Source organism: Babylonia areolata, chromosome 7, assembly GCF_041734735.1.
Source record: "Babylonia areolata isolate BAREFJ2019XMU chromosome 7, ASM4173473v1, whole genome shotgun sequence".
Taxonomy (NCBI): Eukaryota; Metazoa; Mollusca; class Gastropoda; order Neogastropoda; family Buccinidae; genus Babylonia; species Babylonia areolata.
This window is the reverse complement of record NC_134882.1, coordinates 18,720,275-18,740,274: the sequence shown is the minus strand read 5'-3', so window position 1 is coordinate 18,740,274 and position 20,000 is coordinate 18,720,275. Positions and strand designations below refer to the sequence as shown.

Here is a 20,000-nt window from a genome sequence, read left to right as displayed (position 1 = left end):
AAGTTTGAAAACTTATAGCTCCTATCCAGCACAGACGAGGACGTCTGAATACATTTCGGAGGAAGGTGGGAAGACACGTTTGAAATATTTGTGGTCCAGATGGACAGGTTTACTTTATCGACGGAGGTTTCCAACTTCAGTCGTTTTAATGTTGGCAAATGTGTCAGGATCAAACACCCATCTGCAGAAACTGTTCGGGGGTGTGGTAGGTGGGGGGGTGGCGGGGGTTTAGGACTGATGAAATGGGAGCGTGAGGAATATGATACGTCATACATACATGTGTGTGTGTGTGTGTGTGTGTGCGTGTGTGTGTGTGTGCGCGCGCACGCGTGCGTGTGTATGTGTGTGTGTATGAATGCATGCATGCATGCATGTATGCACGTATGTATGTAGGTAGGTAGGTATGTGAGAGAACGAGAGAGACAGAGACAGAGACAGAGACAGAAAGACAAAAACAGAGAGAGACAGAGAAACAGAGAGAGAGGATTGTTTCAAACAAGCAAACGATCGTGCGATCTAAGTTCTTAGGCAAACTTCTTCACCATTTTGTACTTGGGGGGATGTTTGCTTGGGTTGCTGGGTGGGATGAGGATTACTTTGTTAGTTTTTTTCTCCTTGAAAGACGATGCAGTGTTGAAGAAAAGGGGTAACAGGGAAGGGGATGTGCATGCAGGACAGCGACAGACTGTTGACTGAACAACTGATCTAAAAATATTCAGAGACAGTTTCAATTTCTGTTTCTCAAGGAGGCGTCACTGCGTTCGGACAAATCCACATACGCTACACACGCAAATTTCCATTCGTTGTGAGGTTAGTTAAATCTCTTCAGGTCGTCGACTCAGCCCCAAAATTCCGTCCCAGTAATTCACACCCAACCTCTAGACCTCTCCCACCTTCCAAACAAAACAACCTGAAAAAAAAAAAAAAAAGTAAAAAGAAAAAATACAACAAAAAAAAACACAAAAACAACAACAAAAAAAAAAAAACCCAAACAAACAAAACAAAAAACACCTTTTGAAACGCCGGCAGTGATTGGTTCAATCGGTCGCCCGCTTCCCAACACACACAGGCAGGAGCCATCTCACGCATGCTTCAACAGCTCTGGCGTGAAAAGACGTGACGATGTGGAAAATGGGTGAGGAAACACCGTTTGTGCAGGGAAAGCAGAATCAGATGTGTGTGTGTGTATGAGACACACAGAGAGAGAGAGAGTGTGTGTGTGTGTGTGTGTGTTTAGGGTGTTAAGAAGGGTTCACCTTTTGTTCCGAGGTGTGGGCCGCTGGCTGTCAAGGGAGGAAAGCACGTGGGAGGGAGTCAAGTCGCGAATTAGTCACGACTCGGCGAGTCCTCCCTCTCTTCTCAAGTGTTGTCCATGGCGTAAACCTTGGATGCCCGTCAGCAAGTTGCAGCCAGCAAGTTAGCGGAGGAGCGAAACTGGTTAGTTGCTTGACTGGGTGGCTGCTAGGTTTTTTTTGTTTTTGTTTGTTGTTGTTTTTTTGAAGGGCGGGGAGGGAGGAGGAGGGGGGAGCTTCTATTGTGTGTGTGCTTGTTTCGTGCATTGGAAAGTGATCTGGGCTGTTGGGTGATGGATTGAATAATTAGTGATCGGTTGGTTGGTTGGCTGGTTGGTTGGCTGGTTAGTTGCATGCTGCGTGTTTACCGGTTTGCTTGGAAGTTTTTTGTCTGCCTGCTTGTTTCGCGTGGCTGCCTAATGGAGGACTTTACTCACATGTCTTGCCCCAGCTAAATGTGAAGTGATTATAAAAAACAAAAACAAAAACAAACCAGCAACATGACGATAAAAACACTGAAGACGCAAATGCATAAAAACGAGTTCACACACCACACAAATAAAGCACAACAAAAGAAAAAGAAGAAGACATTTGAGAATTTCAAGCGAGCTGCTCTAAACGCAGGAAGAAAACGTTTCATTTAATGACGCTTAATCTGACTATTGTTTTGTAGAAAGATATATATATATATATATATATATATATATACATATAAATCAGAAGTGAGAGAGAGCGCGTGGGCAGCGGGAGATGGGGCTTCGCTATGGGCCGAACGTAAACAAGTCAGGTACAGAACAAACGAAAATGCAAATCCAACAGTTGCCTACAAATAATGCAAGTCAACGTAAGATCACCCCCAGAAATTTTCTTCTGCTGGTCAGCACAACGATGATCTTGTATCTGTTTATTCCAAGTTTTATCCTATTATTATGGAAAATCTATTATATAATACGTCTTCCTTATGAACACATGAAAAATGGAAGTGCACATGCAGTTTGCAGACTGACAGGATTATTTTGTTCTTCCGTTCTAGGAAACAGGTAAGGACAGACCATCCTCTGCAGGATGTACACAGATCTTATCTGACACATTCGTGCATCTTGAAAGGTGAAGAGGCTTCGTAGTGTGTTCCGTGTAACTATTCTCTCAGCGTTAAACGTCTTCCGATTGACTGCTGGGATCTGCTTGGTATCATGCACAAGTATTTTTTACAGCTAGCTCCGTGAAGATCTTGTTCTGGGAGGTCTTCCAGGACACTCCTTGGTGTGTGTGTGTGTGTGTGTGTGTGTGTGTGTGTGTGTGTGTGTGTTGTTTGTTTGTTCCTTAATGGAATAAAGGTGTGTAAAAATATTTGAATTTTACGTGCGCTGAACTGGTCTTCCTGACTTTGTTTTAATTGATATTTTAACGTTATCTTCCATTTCATTTCTTTTTGTTTTTATTCATTCTTTGGGCTTATGATTATTTTGTCACATTGTCACAATTAAACCATTAATGATTCTGTACCACATTAATACACATTAGTTCTGAGGTAATGTTCACAGATGGGTTTTTCTTTTGATATTGGACATTTATTTTCGATCCTCTTCAGCTGGTTTTATGAACTGTCGGGAAATCAACCCTGAAACGGTCCCTTTGTGGTCGGTTTGGCTGTAAGCAACATGATCTGATTTCCTTTGATTTCACTTTGATACACACTTCTCTAAACAAAGAAGACAGAGCCATTGAAGGGGATACACTACAAACTTGCGTGCATAATTTACCAGCCATGAAGAAAAGTTCATGCATGCATATTGTCACGAATCAGATCAATCGTAAAGTGAACAAATACGACGCAGAGTAACTTGTGCTTTTCGGAACAAGCTAAGACTTCCAACCAGTGCTTTTCGGAGCTTCCCATCACCTTGTTTCACACCTGTATGACAGAGGAGCCGTGGCCTCGTGGTAACGCACCCGACTAGAATGCCAATGCCCACGGGGTCGAGTCGCATACAAGATCGAGATTTTTACCTCCACCTCTATTAGACGTTGAGGGGTGGTCTTTCGGATGAACTGATGCCCCGAGCAGAATACAGCGATCATAAAGCAGAACAGTCGCTGATAACAAAAAAAGATTGTCCCTGGCTAAATAATGAAAAAAAAAAAATCCACTTCGATAATAAAACAATAGATACTCGCAGACAGATAACAAAGAACAAACAAACAAAAATGGTTGGTGCAGTAATGAGACGACGCGCTCTCCCTGGGGAGAGTAGCACAAACTTCATAAAGAGAGATATCTGTTGTGAAATATAAATAAATAAGAAAGTAATGCAACACGATATCTGCAGGTGCATAAATGAGTGCAGAGAGACTCACCCATAAACTTCCTTTCAATCAATTAAAGTAGGACACCACAGACCCTGCTGCAGTTTGCATTTCGCATGGTATCTGACCCTCCTGGGCTCTCGTTTAGATCAGGAGGGAATAAAAATCTCAAATCTCTCAAACATCAGTGATAAGACAGGCCTAATCAGCCCCATCGCGCACGTGCAACAAATTAATCACCCCATATTATTTACACCCGGACAAGGTAATAGTTCATGACCCCAGTCCCATTTAAGAACGTTGTGAAATCAACAGGGGTTGGTTGCATGAGCGAACGTAGCAGGGCTAAGTTTGCTTATCGTTACGAACGTTCCTAACTCCACGGTAAATTCCATGTACTTAGGAACGTTCTTAACTCTAAGCACACTTAGCGCTGCAAAGATCACCTCATGCAATCCGGACCAGGAGCCAGTTGCATTGCTCGGACGGAAGAGCCTAGTATGGTCGTAACCCGCTACTAACTGTGTGTAGTATGGAACTGACCAATGGCGTAGTTCGGTCAACGTAGGCATTGAGTCACGTGTAACTGTCAAAAAGTTAGAACCAAGTAATGTAACTGGCACCTGTAGGTCTTTTAGCATTCGCACTCAAGGGCTTGGTCAGTCGTTCACAGGCTCACTTTGTTTTGTTTGTTTGGCCACATGCGGCCAATGTCAAACTTTTACGTTTTGGGGAGAAGCAGTTGTTGCACAGCCAATTCATTTTGGACTTTTGGAAGCTGCTGCATAAACGTCAGAAGAACCGCCCTGATTGGGGAATGAAGATTGACGTAAGGTTCCGGGTTTCATGTGAGCTCCCAACCCAACCCCCAATCCCTCTATTTACCCCCTTGACGCATCAAGAACGCATCGAGAATGACATAACATGATGTAATGTGATATGACATAATATGATGTGATATGTGTGTGTGTGTGTGTGTGTGTGTGTGTGTGTGCGCGCGTCTATATATATGTGTGTATATATATATATATATATATATATATATATATATATATATGATATTATATGGATACTTATATGTTGCCTATCCTCGGCCAGAGACAAACACTAAGCGCTTCACAAACACGAAAGCATTTGCACAACAGGCTGCCTACATGGGTACAGCCGACTGACAACTGCCATTGGGCACTCGTCATTCGTTTCCTGTGTCATTCAGTCATCACGTAGTACATACACACTCATACAGACATGGAACATTTTATGTGTATGGCTGTTTTCTTTTGTGAAAAATAAACTTTGATATTTGAGTATTCCAGTGCTCGTTATTTGATCGAAGTACACTCAGTAACACACTTGAATAGTTTTCAAGATTCTCCCCCCCCCCCCCTTCCCCCGTCAATCATTGTGCATGGAACAAATAAACAATAAATGATAATCATTCATTTTGGAATTCATATTGGCAAAATGAAAGACAGACAGACAGACAGACAAAAAGAGACAGAGAGAAGACAGTCAGACAGATATAGCGAGACAGTCAGATACAAACAGACATGATTTAACAAACCCCAAAATAGAAAAAAGCAAAAAAAACTGCCTTTTGTCAATGAACCCGCGATAAACGTAAACAAAATAAGTTTTTTATGGGTATGGGAACGACAACCAAAACACATAAACAGCCGCAAACGATTCTACTTGTCAGAGTTGCTTCAAACTTAAACTATATTTTAGCACCTCGAATATCAAACAGGGATGATCAGAAATCAGGTTAAATCAAGGCTGACCACGAATATGAAAACATATTGCTAGACATTGGACACGACATAAACATGACATAAATATACTCAATATTGCAGGACGTTTATTTATCCACGTGCAAAGAGCTCAGACACACAGCCACTAGGATAGGAGTCTGAAATAAACCAAAAGCTCACAAATCCTTTATTAGAAGTGCCCCCAGACCTTTCCAGCCAGGGGAAAAAAAAAGAGAAAAAAAGATGAATAAATAAAGCAAAATGTGGAGTGCTTAATGTTCCTGGTCTGTTTTATTCATTGAGATGGAAGAGTTCCAGGGAAAGTTTTGTATGACTTTGAGCATAACCGTGGGCTGTGAATGAAAACGTCGATGTAAAGAGGAACGGGTGGGTGGGTGAGTGGGTTGGGGGTGAATGCGGGATGGCGGGTTGGGGGTGGGGGTGGGGACGAGCGGGGTGGGCTGATTTGACGATTCTGATCATGATTGATAAGTTGGGTCACCTCAGGGTCATAGTATTGACGTTGGAAAAAATATCCCTTCAGAAAAAGTCCCTGAAAGCATTCTCTATATATAGCGCGGAGGGTTTTTGAGACCCGCATCTGCCTCTCTCTCTCACACGAGGAGACCTCAGGCATGCACTGATCGAGGGACTCCATTCACACACATCGACTTGAATCTGATGGGATCTCATGGGATTGTATTTTAAGAGAAAACAAAAATAAAAAAAGCAAACAAAACTAACTCTTGCGCGTGCGCGCAAATACACACACACGCGCGCGCATGCATGTGTGCGCACGCCGTAAACTCACAACCACGCGCGCGCACACACACACACACACACACACACACACGCATGTGTGCGCACACGCACACCGTAGACTCACACACACACGCGCACACACACATACTCACACACATACACATACATGTATACAGACAGACAGACAGGCAGACAGACAGACAGACAGACACGGATTAACAGACAACAGGCAGACAGGCGCGTTGTGTAGGTGCGCGCGTGTTCACGCGATCATCCACGTCGTGCAGCGCACTCATCAGACATACCATTAATAATACAATCCACGACGCGAACAGCTTGAGGACGAAACACCATCACGCAGTCTTTGTTTTACCTGTGGATTATTCAGCAGTACGTAAACTGTCCCCTGCATTGTGGGTCCCATGGTGTAACGGTTAGCACTCTGGACTTTGAATCCAGCGATCCGAGTTCAAATCTCGGTGGGACCTTTTTTTTTTTATTGTTTGTTTTTACTACTGCTATTACTACTACCACTTCTTTCTTCTTTCTTTTTTTCATTCTTTCTTTCTTTCTTCTTCTTCTTCAGGGATTTTACGTGCATGGCTTTTTTTTTCTTTTCTTCCTAATTCCGCCGTTTTTTGGTAACATCAATCCATCCTCCAGTTGAAGTTCATGCTGGGTATTTTCGTGTTTCCAAAACCCACCGACCGCTATTTACAGGATCTTCAACATGCATAATTCATCTTGTGCATGCGGGATTAAGGCACTGGCAGGAATGCACAAACAATGGCTAATGAAATGGGAATTTTTTTTAATGAGTTAACAATCGATGTCGGAATTCGAATCACGGACCTCAGGCAAGCTGGGCTTGGAAATCCAAAGTTCTGGCCACATCATCGATGCACATGTCTTCTGACATATATTTTTTAAGATCGGCAAAATCAGCAACTTCTGAACAACATGTAGTACAAGAGTATTAACTCTGCTATTATTTTATGGATATCACGGAAAGCAATGACTGACAAACAAACACCCATAAAACAACTTTTATAAGCGTCCGGTCAGAAGAAAGAGAGTATATTTTGTGATCATTCAAAAAACAAAAGAAAAAAGACAGAAACAAAAGAACACACGAACAAACGGGCCACAAGCTGATTACAACAAATTAACTTTAAATCAAATCGTCAGTTTCGTTGATTATATTAATTTGTTAACAATAAAAATTTGCAATAAAGTATAAAGGCTTTACCTTGTTGATTTTTTTTTTGTCAGCATAATGGTAACTCCTGTCTCCTGTATTAAAAAAAAATGAGTGCTTCGCGATGTTGATGTTGTTGTTGTTGTTGTTTGTTTGTTTGTTTTCAGCAGACTGTTCGCCTTCATTTGAGTGATCAAACACTAAACAGCAACAAAAACAATTCTTGGTTATTTTTGGACTTTGGACTTTTTGGACTCATCTCGAGGATACCTAAGACAGGAAAAACACTGCTGTTTTGCTTTCTGTGGTTCTGAAATATCTCAGAATCGATGAGGTCTGCTGTGAAATATATATATATATATATATATATATATATATGTGTGTGTGTGTGTGTGTGTGTGTGTGTGTTGTGTGTGTGTGTTGTGTGTGAGAGTTTTCTGTGTGTGTGTGCGTGCGTGTGCGTGCGTGCGTGTGTGTGTGTGTTTGTGTGTGCGTGCGCGCGTGCGTGTATGTGTGTGTCCATTTGCGGAAGTGTGGAAGCACAAACAGAACTTACTTCAGCCGTGATAACAGTGAAAACAGCGAAGTAAGTGAGAGGGGCTGCTGTCGTTGGCTTTTGCTCAATGGCAGGGAGGGAGAGGGGAAGAGGGAGAGGGAGGAGGAGAAGGAGGGAGGGCTGGGTGGGTGGGGGAATGAGGTGGATGGAGGAAGAGGGTTTGGGGTGTGTCTAGGGAGAGAGGAGTAGGATGTGTGTGGGGGTGGGGTGGTGGGGTGGGGGTGGGGTGGATTGAAAAGGTGTCTGGGAGTTTAGCGATGATCTCTGTCGACTTTTAGAGCCAGCAGGGGCTGCTGTGGGGAGGATGGAAGAGGGTTCGGGTAATCAAGCACAGCCCATCAGTTTTTCTGTTGTGGTCGTGTGTGTGCGGTTTATTTATTTATTTATTTATTTATCTATCTATCTATTTATTTTTACGATCTGTTGGATTGTCAATGAGGCGTGTAGTGTTATTGTTTTCCTTCTTTGTCTTTTTATTTATTTATATAAACTGCACTTTATCAATCATTTTGTCCTCTCTCTCTCTCTCTCTCTGTCCCTCCCTCCCTCCCTCCCCCACCCCCAACACACTCACTGTATTCAAAACATTCAGAAAGAAAATTAAAGTACAATCCTCCCCCCTTGTCCCCTACACACACACACACACACCTCCCCAATAACGTTTTACGTGCTCGAGTTTTTAAAACCAGCAATCGTGCATTCGGACGTTCATGCCTCTTGTTTCAGAGACCCTATCCAAAAGGAAATCTCAGTGATCTCTTATGCCATTGAAAGAAACCTGTGGGGAAAAAAACATCGCTGAAGATCGTGCTAGCTGGAGATAACTGACTGTGAGAGAGAGGGGATCAACTGAACTGAAAGAGAAGCGAAACACGGATTAACAATAAACGAGGTGAGCTGGAGGAAAGCACATCTTGTTGTCGATCCAGCTTTCCATCAACTTGCCGACGATCCTTGGGCTTCAAAAGAATTGGATTGTTCAGCTGTGCAGTTCAGTTTCAGTTCCACTTTGTTTCACCTTCAAGGAGATGTCAAAGCGTGCAGGCGTATCCATATATGCTACACCACATCTGCTTTAAAAATGGGGGCGTGGGGGTGGGGTGGGAGGAATGCGGAGGGTGCAGCAGATGCCTGAACTTCATTTCATTTTCAGTTTCTTCTCAAGATGGCATCACTGTGTTCGGACAAATTCATATCCGCTACACCACATCTGATAGGCAGTTAGATGCTTGACCAGCAGCATAACCCAGCGCGCTTAGTCAGGCCTTGAGTGCATGCATAGAATGTTTGTGTACCTGTCAGAGCAGATTTCTTCTACTGAATTTTCGCAGAGGACAACACTCTCGTTGCTATGGATTCCTCTTCAGTGACCCAAGTGCGTGCTACACACGGGACCTCGGTGTATCATCTCATCAGAATGACTAGACACTCCGTTTGATTTTCCAGTCAAACTAAGGAGAAAGGGCGAGAGCTGGATTCGAACCCAGACCCTCACGGACTCTGAATTGGCAGATGGGCGTCTTAACCATTGAGCCACCTTCTTGAACTTTGCATGAACCAAACGCTACGCTGGTCAGGCAATGAGAGCCTACCCTAGGTCTGTGTGAAAAAAACCCAAACAAACAAGCAAAAAACACACACCAAGACATATGAAATGAATTTACCAAAGAAAATAACAAATAAGTGAATACATTAAAATACAATCAAACAATGAAGGAAAAGTAGACAACAAATGATTGGAACAGAATAAGAAAAAGACGGCCCATGTTCAGCGAACTTTACACACCCACACACGAGCGCATACGCACACAAGCATACAAACACACACACACACACACACACACACACACACTCTCTCTGTCTGTCTGTCTCTCTGTGTACACACACGTACACACAAATACTCACACACACAAACACGCACGTACCCAACCCCCCTCCGCCACACACAATCAACGTACACGTATACATACACACGCTGCCCAAACACCATGGTGCAAAAACCAGCAGGCGCATATCCATTGTCTTGTGAGACAGACTGATGCCACTAGTGTGTGTGTGTGTGTGTGTGTGTGTGTGTGTGTGTGTGTGTGTGTGTGTGTGTGTGTGTGTGTTTACAAAAGAAAAGAAAAACAAAACAAGCATGTATCTGTCAATCGGTCGGACTGCCTATCTATGTAGATATCTTTCTATCTATCTATCTGTCTGTATATCTATCTATCTATCTATCTCTCTATCTATCCATCCAAACAGGCCAGTCAATCAGTCTCTCTCTCTCTCTATGTATATATTCTCTCTATACACACACATCTCTCTCTCTCTCTCTCTCTCTCTCTCTCTATATATATATATATATATATATATATATAGATATATGCGCACTGGTGCAAACGTGCGCCCGTGTGTTCATATTTGAACTCGTGTATCGATTGTACATTGTACAGTACGTGCTCACGTGTATGCATTCAGCTAGCTGTATATGTATATACGTCAATCGCCCTGTTCCGGAGGAAGAAGAGAAGAAAGAAAGGAACTGGGGATGGGAGGTGCAAGGGGGGGTGTGAGGGTGGAGGTAAGAAGGAATGTGGTGGTAACTGTCTGGAACATTCAGAGGAAAAAAACACAACAAAAAACAGAACGGCTGCAGGCCATGACACAAGTTCACCACCCTGGAACAGACAACAAACAAAAACCGGACGACTGCACTGTTGCCTTTGGCCTAGAGTCAGTGACAGGGGGGGCAGGGGGAGGGGGGCAGAAGAGGGGGCTGGGGGCTGGGGCCTGGTAGGGAGGGATGTGAACGGAGGTTTGGGGGAGAGGGGTGGTACAAGTGTGTGAAGGGAGTTGGGGGAAGGAAGGAAGGAAGGGTGTTTAGATGTCTGGAAGTGACGGGATCGACCGAAACAATCGAGACCTTCTCACCACTGAGGCCCTACAGCACCGCGAACTAACTTGACCTTAAAGGGCAGCCAGCCAATTGGTTGTTAAACTCTTGGCGTCGACCTCTGCCATTCTTTTCAGTCAGGGGGCGGCAACTTGGCTTGTATACAGCCCTTCAGTTGTCGTTCAGTGGTTTTTATGATTTTATTATTATTATTTTTTTTATACTTTCAAATACTTTTTAATATAGTTGTTTCATTTTTTTAACTATTGAATATTTTTATAGCTGTTTCTTTGTTTTTTCTTCGATTGCTTGCCTTTGTTTCCTTCTTTCTTCTTCTTCCCCCCCCCCCCCCCGTCCGTTCTGTTTAACCGCTTGTCTTATCTTATTTTGCCTTGTCTGTTTCTTTCTTTCTTTCTTTCCATACACGTTTTATTTTATTTTTGCAGTATAATTATTTCTTTTTTGTTTCGTTTTTTTTTCAGTTCTGCTTTTCATCCCAAATGATCATCTCCCTCTGTCTCTGTCATTGTCTCTGTTTCTCTCTGTCTCTGTCCTTTTGTCTTTGTTTGTCTGTCTGTCTGTCTGTCTCTCTCTCTCTCTGCCTGTCTCTGTCTACGTCTCTCTCTGTGTTCCCTCCCCATGTCTTTCTCACCGTCCATTCTACTGAACGTAAATGGGATATATTGATTTTCAACTGAAACGTTTAGTCGAGTGCATCGCAGACGTCTAGAGTGTAGACTCTGACAAGAATATGAACTCTCTCTCTCTGGCTCTGATTTTATCATTTCCATGCAATACCAATGCAATCCCACACACAACGGTTAGTCAGGAATCTCGAAAAGGAAAGAAACAAGGTGGAAGGAAGAATGGAGCGGAGGAGGGTAGGGGGGAACCTGCAAAATAAAGTTATGAATATTACACGAAGTGATTTTTATTTTCCCGGAACACTTTAAGGTTCCAACCCTAGTCCTCGCCAATAAAAGAAAACCCCGATAAACAACAGTAGTAGCAGAAGGGGTACAATCAGCCGCTGTGAAAACCTTGTAGAAGTGATACCAGTACTAAGTACCGGGAGGATCATAAACCATCCGCCTGTTTGGTCGCCACTAAAGCACACTTATTCCGAACATGGTAATTTCTGCTTTGCTTCTTAAACTATACTTACGAACCACTGTAATTCTGTTCTTCTAAATCTTACTCAGCTGGATATCCAAACTTTGTCCATAACTCTCAATGCAAAGTACACACACCCATAAGTTATACGGAGCTAAGCCAAACCATCCTAACCCAACCCATCCAAACCGTCGTGGTATACCTTGCATTCCAGATTATTCACAGTAAATCAGCAGCCATCAGGCGATCCGAAAGATAAACCGAGATCTGTCCAATCTCATTAAACTTAAATGTATACTCAACCGTAAACCACCCCTCACTAACATTCGCAGCACACCAAGAAGTTGTCTTTCTTTATCTCTCTCAGTGGACTTGCATGACAAGTACCAGCCAATCAAAGTGATTGTTTCTCTGGCTCATGTTGCCGCTGTGTGTGTCTTAGTATCGTCTCAAGTGGGAATTAAGGGTAATAATACTAACTGCCGTCAAAAAGGCAAATCAGAGTCGTGCCTTCTCGCTTCAAACATTGGCAAAGTCATATGCGACTGGTTAGTCTAGTCAAGTTGACTCAAGTCGTTTGTTGTCCGACGTACCGTAAATACAGTTCATTTTTTATATTGTATTGCATTGTGTTACTCTGCAAACTTTACACACTCATGAACTGAGCTAAGTTAATACATCCTTGCCTACACTAACCAAGCGTATCGTATTGTATACTCGTCAAAACCGATTTCTCAAACGGAAACTCCTGGCTGTTGTTTCGGGCGCTGATATTGTTGTTATTTTTGTGTGTATTTTGTCAAAGACCATGATTAAAAATAAGAAGAAAACGATTAGGAAAAAATTAACAAAAACAGAAAAACAACGAAAAATCATCGATACATTGTGTATTGTAAGACAAACGGTAAACTAAGCTTGCCAAAGCAAGTGGACTACAAGCAATCGCTCCATGAAAAAAGACCTACACAAACACAATTGGCGGGAGTGGGTCTATCCAGTCCCCAAACATATGAAAACAACACTCCATTGTCGGCTGGCCTTCCTAGTGGCTGTGCCGTAACTCTTGTTTTTTCATCCGCTTCCATTTGGACCAGCGCAGACCACGTTTATGTGTCTGGATATAGTGACGTTTATGTGGATACGTTTTGCTATGTGGAGATTTGATTTGTCTGCTTCATAGAGCAGCCGTGATTCATGTTCTCTGTGCTAGGGGTTCTTTCTACTTAAGTTAGTGGGGTTAAGGTATTGGCCGTGTGTGTGTGTGTGTGTGTGTGTGTGGATTGGGAAGGTAGGGGGAACTGGTGGTGCGTAAGGACTGAGGAGAGGGGTTGGGGGATATGCCTCTGTCTGTCTGTCTCTCTGAGTGTGTGTGTGTGTGTGTGTGTGTGTGTGTGTGTGGATAGGGAAGGTAGGGGGAACTGGTGGTGCGTAAGGACTGAGGACAGGGGTCGGGGGATATGCCTCTGTCTGTCTGTCTGTCTGTCTGTGTGTGTGTGTGTGTGTGTGTGTGTGTGTGTGTGTGTGTGCGTGCATGTGTATCTGTATGCATGCGCGTGAAGTATGTGCAGTGCTGTGCTGTGCTGTGTTGTGCTATGCTATACTAAGCTGTGCTGTACTGTACTGTAATGTACTGTATACTTTACAGTGCTATGTTGTGCTGTGCTGTTCTGTACTGTACTGTGCTGCGCTGCGCTGTGTTTTGCCTTGTTGTTCTGTACTGTACTGTACTGTACCGTGCTATGTTGTGCTGTGCTGTTCTGCACTGTACTATACTGTACTATGTTATATTGTGCTGTTCTGTACTGTACTGTACTGTGCTGTGCTTTGCCTGGTTGTTCTGTGCTGCTCTGTACTCACCTGTGCTGCGCTGTACTGTGCTGTACTCTACCCTACTCTCCTGTGCTGTTTCATACCGAACTGTATTGTGCTGTGCTGTAATCTACTGTATTGCGTTGTAGTCTATTGTATTATTCTGCGCTGTACTGCTCTACGCTTTAACCCGAACGTTTGTTAAAAACAACAACATCCAAAAACATGGACGATGCTGAAATGTGAGGCAGTTAAGGGCCATGTTTAAGACAGGCCAAGGATTTTTTTCTCTTTAAGGTGTGACCAAACAATCCTTTACAACTAACCATTGCTACATAGGAATTTTTTCAAACATTTTTTTTTTTTTATCAACAATATATTATTTAATCGCTTCTACTTTTCAAGTGGTCTTTGGATAGTGAAACCAAACGAAACCCAATTTTGAAGTTAACGAGTGTAAAACACAGCATCCGTATCTAACTGAATCCAGTGACAGATTGCGTCAACTGTATACAATCCATAAAAAGTGCCAGAAACACTGTGTGACGAAAGACATTTGTCAGTGTCAATGGTGCCATCGTTCTTCAACGACACTCACCCCCCAGAAAAAAGAAAGAACTGCGAGACGCAAAAATAAAATAAAACAAACAAAAAAAGATCTAGCAGGTAAGCCGTGCCAAAACTTAAACTGCCATCTGCACATTTAGATCAGTCAACACGTGCAACCCTTCGGTTGGTTTTACAAAAACGAGCGTTGTCAGCATTCCTCCCCAGGACTCGAACAGCTCAACCTTCACCATACCAACACTCAAGCTCCGGACAACTTGACCATTTGGGCGTCCTTAAACTCTACTCTCAAGGCCCAAAGCTATGCTTGTATCACAAAATGACACAAGCTTACATCTGGGCCAACAGCAAAGTGTAAGCTGTATGATCAATAGTTTCTCCATTACAAGGGAAGTCATCTACAGCTTAGTCTTTTGTGAAGTACTATGATTCTCAAAGTAGGAGATTGCACTGGCTCTTAGTGCTGCAACCTTGGAGGCTAGTTGGCCTTTGGGAACCATCCCAAGGTTGACTGTCCTAAAACCCTCATGGCCGAGAGAGTGGGGATGTAACTTGGGCAAGACACTGTCTACCGTAATCAATTTCTAGTCGGGACAGCAGTTGCCTACTCTGCTGTTCTGGTGGCTATAGTCAGACACCACTATCATACACAAACTCTACTCTAGGCTACTGCATAGCTCCATCCCGAAAATGTGGAATGGATGTGTAAATGACAGGTTAAATCAGGAATCACATGCATTCACACACACACACACACACACACACACACACACACACACACGCTAAATGAGATTTACAGACGAATAAATTTTCTAAAAATTCAAAATAATATCTATAAATCATCATCATTATTATCACCATCATCATCGTTAACGTCATCAGCAGCAGCATCACGATTATGAAGAAGGTAAAGAGTAGCGATTGAGTGCATGCTCTCGAAATCTGGTTAAAAGTCGACGCATCGGCGCAGATAGATATAACCAACAAATGATCGAGGCGACAAGAAATACCCGGTGCACGCACGTGAGCATGCACTCACACACACACACACACACACACACACACACACACATATATATATATATATATATATATATATATCTAGAGAGAGAGAGAGAGAGAGAGAGAGAGAGAGAGAGAGAGAGAGAGAGCACGGAACCAGTTGAACGTAATGAGAAATGCATGTTCATAATTTCACGTAGTTTAACATTATGACGCCATTATTCAAAACTTTCATCAACATTTCGATCATTCACTTCTGTTACACATTCCAACCAATAATGAAAGGCTGGCTTTTTTAATAATGAAGTTTTATTGGACGCTGTCAATGCATAACTATGTTCATGAGCACGAGAATCAATCTTTCAGTGAAGTTTTTTTGAAACTGCGTCAAACCAAACACTTCCCTACACAAACAAGAAAGAAACAAAAAGATTGTCCACACTTCTCGAAAATAAACTAAAAGGTTTCCCGTGTTTCATACATTTTAGCGAAAGTTAAGATAAGCTGTTGAATAAAGAAACAAAGGAGAAAGAAAAGAAAAGCTTCAAGCTTCCATTGAAATACAAGACAATGAAGACAGGATAATGATCATTATTGTTATCTGATGTTGCACAGTCATCAAAACCCCTAATACAGTCTCCTTGTCTTCTCTTTTTTCCCCTTAATAAAGATTACTTTTTGTCAGGAATTGCATGTCCTGTGGCGCCAATTTGTTTCTCTCCCCCCGCATTCCGCCTACCTCCCTTCTGTCGTCCAATCAATTTTTTTTTAAATCCTTTTCTTTATGAGGCTTTTCATGCTACTCTTGTTTGGATGCTGTGCAAGAGAGGTTTTCAGTAAGTTAAATTTGCCCCAGGATTTTTTTCACCCCTGCTAATTGAAAGCACCAGAAAACCTTGATATATTCTCTGTGTGGTTAATGAAAATTGCTTAAGCCCCCCCCCCCCCCAACCCCCTCCCCAACCCCCCCCCAACCCCCCCCCCCCCCCCCCCCCAAAAAAAAAAAGAAAAAGAAAAAAGAAAGGGACACACACACGCACACGCGCGCGCACGCACGCACACACACACGCACAAACACACACACATACACACACACGCGCGCGCGCGCGCACCTCTATCGTAACCTTATCTATGGTCCTTAACATCTGTGGAATAATTAAAGAGAAGCAGACAGAAGTTGTTGACTGACAAAGAACGCAATATTAACCGATTACACACGGCGAGGTAAATATTTCAAAATGCGTAAACCAATACTTCATAAGTATTACATGACTCTTGAACAGCAGTGGCGACGGGTGCAAGAACCGAGTGATCAAAAAGGCGCACTTTCAATATAAGGGTCCTGGTTTCGATTCCCGGTCAGGGCACGTGGTGGGTAAAAGGGTGGAGATTTTTTCCCGATCTTCCAGGTCAACAACATTTTTAATGTGTAACACCGTCTAGGACCTGAACCCCCTTTGTGTGTATTATCCGCATACAAAAGATCAGGTACGCACGTTAAAGATCCCGCAAGTGTTGTCAGCGTCCCGCGGGTTATGGAAACAAAAACATAGCCGGCATGTAACCCCAAACCCCCCACCCCCACGCGAAAACGAATTATGACTGCCCAAATAGCGCAAGTGGTAATAACGGTCGTACACGTTTAAAAGCCCACTCGTGAATACGCGTGAACGAGGGAGTCCCGGCCTACGAACACGCAGATGAGAGACGAAGAAAAAGCCAGCAGCGGCGAAAACTTTTGAAGCTGAGTAACAGCCGTGCGTTCCCTGGATTGCAGTGGAATGGATGCCGCTGGTCTTCAGCCAATCAGAGCCCTACAGCCGTGACTGATTTTGTCCACGTCACGTCCGCTCAGCCTCATTGAGCACTTCCGGGATTAGAAACTTAACTTGGATCTGGGGAGGGGGCATTACGTAAAGCTGTGATTTGCTGGATAGAGGTTGTTTTTTACCCCCGAATCCCCCCCCCCCCCCCCGTCTCTCTGTATATATATATATGTCTCTGTCCTCTCTGTCTGTGTCACTGTCTGTGTGTTTCTCTCTATAATTTTGTTTCTTGTCTGTGTCTGTCTGTAGAATAGTTACACTGACCCCCACCCCCCCACGCCCCCACACCCCCGCCGCTACTATCTCTTTATCCCCCCTTCCATGCTCTATCTCTCTCTTCCCTCTTGTCTCTGTCCTCTATTTAATTACATTGGTAAGAAGAATGATGAATGAGCAAATAAACAAAAAAGTTAAAGAATCTTTTCGATTCAAGAAATTATGTCAGCGGAAAGTAAATACAGGTAATAAACGAATATGAATTTTTTTTTTTTTTTTTTTGATGAACCTAGATAATTTTTTTTTTTAATAAAATAGTATAAATCAAGTAAACAAAAAACCGAATGAACCAGATTAAATCTATCTGAACAAATAGATAAATAAGTGAACAAAAAATACAATAACAAAAAAAAACAAACCCAAACCCAAAACAAACCGAAACCGTAATGGAGGCAATATCAGGCAGCTCTCTTGAATACTTCTCAGCTGAAAAACGGCAGCTTACAATGCGACAAATAAAATTGTGCTTGTGGTGTCGAGCCACACAGTTATATCCCCTTTTCCTTTCCCAAGGGGGAACTCTCTCTCTCCATGTGTGTTTTTGTGGGGGTGTGTGGTGTGTGGTTTTTTTGTTTTTTTTTTTTTTTTTTGGTGTTTTTAAAAAAAACAAAAAAAAAAAAAAAAAAACAAAAACACACACACCACACCCACACAACCCCACAACACAAAAAAAAAAAACCCCCTTATAAGGTTAACCTTTTTGCGGGCCTCTCCTCAAAAAGCGGGAAAAATTTTTTTGCCTGTAAAAAAGGAAAAAAAGGGGAAGGGGAAGGGAGGGGGAAGGGGGGGGGAGGGAAGAAAAAAAGAGTTTTCTTTTGTCTGCCCTTCTCTCTCTCTCTCTCTCTCTTCCCTTCCCCTTTTCCTTCTCTCTCTCTCTCTCTCTCTTCCCCCCTTTTTGCCGTTTTTACGATGGCTAAAAAATGTTTGCCTTCCAGTCATTAATAAGAGAGAGAGAGAAACCGACAAGAGAGATAGGAGGCCGAGTGTGAGTGAGTGAGTGTGTGTGTGTGTGTGTGTGTGTGTGTGTGGTGTGTGTGGGTGTGTGTGTGTGTGTTTGTGTGTTTTTTGTTGTTTGTTGTTTTGGGTTGTGGGGTGTGTGTGTGTGAAAAAGAAACACAGGATAGAGAAAAGAGAGAGAGAACGGAGAAACACACACACACCACACACACACACACACACAGTGAGAGAGAGAGAGAGTTCCCTTGGGAAGGAAAAGGGAAAAAATGTGTGGCTCGACACCACAAGCAAATTTTATTGTCGCTTGTAGCTGCTTTTTTCAGTGAGAAGTATTCAAGAGAGCTGCCTGATATTTGCTCCATTAGGGTTTTGGGTTTGTTTTGGGTTTGGGTTTGTTTTTTTTTGTTATTGTATTTTTGTTCACTTATTTATCTATTTGTTCAGATAGATTTAATCTGGTTCATTCGGTTTTTTGTTTACTGATTTATATTTTTATTAAAAAAAAAATTATCTAGTTCATCAAAAAAAAAAAAAAAAAAAATTCATATTCGTTTATTACTGTATTTACTTTCCGCTAAACTTAATTCTTGAATCGAAAAGATTCTTAACTTTTTGTTTATTTGCATTCATCATTTTTACAATGAAATTAAATAGAGCAGAGACAAGAGGGAAGAGAGGGAGGCAGGGAAGGGGGGGATAAGAGATGTAGGGGCGGGGGGTGGGGGCGTGGGGGTGGGGGTCAGTGAAACTATTCTACAGACAGACACGAAAAGAAACAAAATTAATAGAGAGAAACAACAGACAGTGACACAGACAAAAGGACAGAGACATATATTAATATCAGAGAACGGGGGGTGGGGGGGGGGATTCGGGGTAAAAACACCTCTATCCACAAATCCACAGCTTTACGTAATGCCCCCTCCCAGATCCAAGTTAGTTCAAATTTCCCCGGAAGTGCTCAATGAGGCGAGCGGACGTGACGTGGACAAAATCAGTCAGCTGTAGGGCTCTGATTGGCTGAAGACCAGCGGCATCCATTCCACTGCAATCCAGGGACACGCCGGCTGTTACTCAGCTTCAAAAGTTTTCGCCGCTGCTGGTTTTTCTTCGTCTTCATCTGGTGTTCGTAGGCCGGGGCTCCCCCGTTCACGCGTATTCACGAGTGGGCTTTTAACGTGTACGACCGTTTTTACCACTTTTCGCCATTTGGGCAGTCATAATTCGTTTTCGCGTGGGGGTGGGGGGTTTGGGGTTACATGCCGGCTATGTTTTTGTTTCCATAAACCCCCGGGACGCTGACAACACTGCGGGATCTTGAACGTGCGTACCTGATTTTTTGCATGCGGATAATACACACAAAGGGGGTTCAGGGCCTAGACGGTGTTACACATTAAAAATGTTGTTGACCATGGGGGATCGGGAAAAATCTCCCACCCCTTTTTCCACCAGGTGCCCCGACCGGGAACCCAAACCAGGGCCCTTATATTGAAAGTGCGCCTTTTTGATCACTCGGTTTTTTGCACCCGTCGCACTGCTGTTCAAGAGTCATGTAATATTATGAAGTATTGGTTTACGCATTTTGAATATTTCCTCGCCTGGTAATCGGGAAAATTGGTCTTTTTCGTCAACCAAATTCTGTCGCTTCTTTTAATTATTCCCCCAAGTTAAGGACCAAGAAAGGTTACGAAGAGGTGCCCCCGCGC

The 20,000-nt window shown here is 43.0% G+C and overlaps 1 protein-coding gene and 1 non-coding gene across 3 annotated transcripts in view; one reads left to right on the top strand and one right to left on the bottom strand.

The window, feature by feature from the left end:
- LOC143283774 (cholecystokinin receptor type A-like) overlaps positions 1 to 20,000 on the bottom strand; it is a 202,500-nt gene that overhangs the window by 137,024 nt on the left and 45,476 nt on the right. The window lies entirely within an intron of this gene.
- On the top strand, positions 6,529 to 6,600 carry Trnaq-uug (transfer RNA glutamine (anticodon UUG)). The gene has a single exon. It is a non-coding gene; the product is annotated as a tRNA-Gln (tRNA).